The following is a 2,103-nucleotide window of genomic DNA, read 5'->3' on the forward strand; positions in this document are numbered from 1 at the left end:
TTCAAGTCTCCTCTCTAACTGAAATGTGACCATGGCCACCAGCGAGGCTATGTGTGCAATTTACAATTAGAGGCATTGACATCACCATGACATCACTGGCCTCCTGATGTCAACAGCGCAGTTTGCTCTCTCCCCCGACACAGCGCTATGAGTCACGGGCTCTCTGCTGTTTGAATGAATGAAATGAATGAATGAATGAATGAAAAAATTTATTGGTCACCACCACCACCACCAAGCATACACTTAGGTCATAACCAAAGGTTTGGGGCAGAAGCAAACGCTTATGTAAAGCCCCCCCTTTTCTTACAATTAAAATAAGAAGATCATCATGATCAGACATTTTGGACATTGTCCTTACTTGCCATCAAATAAACAACAAAGGATTGCAAGGAAAAATATCCTAATACAAGAAACAAACAACAACAACAAAAACAAAAAAAGCAAAAATAAACAAATAATACAACAGTCAAAAACCAGTGGGTAGCAAATAACAAAACAAACACAATCCATACATGCATATTCATACATTTTATAATCATTGTTTTATTATTATTATTATTATTATTATTATTATTATTATTATATATATATACATATACCTATATATATATATATACTTATACATACACTTTTTTTTTTTCTTTATTATTATTATTATTATTATTATTATTATTATTATTATTTATTTGTTTATTTCTTTTTTCTTCTTGTCCCCCACATCATTCGGTTTGTCTTTTGGCTGGAGAGGAATTTTCTTCAGCTAGGCAGAAGTGTAGGCTATATGGCTGGTTGAAGGTGGCTCTTTATAATAACAACAAAAAACCTCCCTGTGTAAGCCAGAAATAAAATTGGCCAACACATCCTGTTGTTTTTTATAATCCAAAATGGGATATTTGGATTAAACTCAAAAAAGTGTATTGCTACATAGGAGTCGTGATCAGCATTTCTTCCCCTTGTAGTTGAAGTAACCTTCTGTTACTTCCCTTTACCTACTTGTTAACTGCTTTATTCATGTAACAGGGAGACTCAATCGCAAGGTTGAAAGTTCATGTAAACAGCTTAACCTGAAAACGATCTTAACCATAGTATGGGCAATAGGCTGTAAACAAACTGTTCACTAGTTGATTCCACAGTCTGTAATAAGGCAGCTGGCCCCCTCTGCTGGTAAGTAGATGACGAGGACTGAGGAGTCCTCAAGTCCTCCTTGAGGAGTTCAGTGACTCATCTACAGAAAGTAACTGTGTTTCCCCACCTTGTCAATCCGATGCCAATTTAAATATTGAGTTTTAATAGTGGTAAATGTAGCAAAACAGGCCAGACTGGTCACTGGGTGGTTTTAATGATGGTAAATGTAGCAAAACAGGCCAGACTGGTCACTGGGTGGTTTTAACAGTGTTGGGAAAGTTACTGAAAATTGGTAATTAGTTACAGTTACTAGTTACTTCTCTCAAAAGGTAATTTAATTACCTCTAAAGTTACCAGTTACTTCAAAGTAATTAGTTACTAGGGAAAGTAACTTTTGCGTTACTTTTAAAAGTCTGCTTCGATTGTTATTAATGCACACATTATGTTAGTGTTGCTGTGCCACAGTGTGGCATTGAACCTTCGCTTATTGGGGAGGCTTATAGCCTATCAAGGTCATTAGCCTCTGGGGCTCTGGCTGCAGCTCTCTCCCTGGACTAGGTCTGAGGATCAGAAACTGGCTAATCCTCTGAAGTTGTCCGTTATTTTCATGTCCTAAAGTAACTAGTAACTAGCCCAGTTACTATTTTAGTAACTAACTGAGTTACTGAATTTGAAAAAGTAATTAGTTAGATTACTAGTTACTGAAAAAAGTAGTTAAGTTACAGTAACTAGTTACTTAGTAACTAGTTACTCCCAACACTGGGTTTTAATGATGGTAAATGTAGCAAAACAGGCCAGACTGGTCACTGGGTGTCTGTTCTCACATCCAGGTCAAAACTATGGCCAATATGCACAAGTCAGAGATTAAGTTTGATGTGGTCGTCACTGGTCGATCCAGCATCCAATTCAATGTAGGATTTTGGGCCTATAAGTTAGGCTGATACCTTTGATTCTGATTCTACTAGTTGGCGCTGGGAC

This window comes from Poromitra crassiceps (genome assembly GCF_964638095.1).
Source record: "Poromitra crassiceps genome assembly, chromosome: 2".
NCBI classification, from domain to species: domain Eukaryota; kingdom Metazoa; phylum Chordata; class Actinopteri; order Beryciformes; family Melamphaidae; genus Poromitra; species Poromitra crassiceps.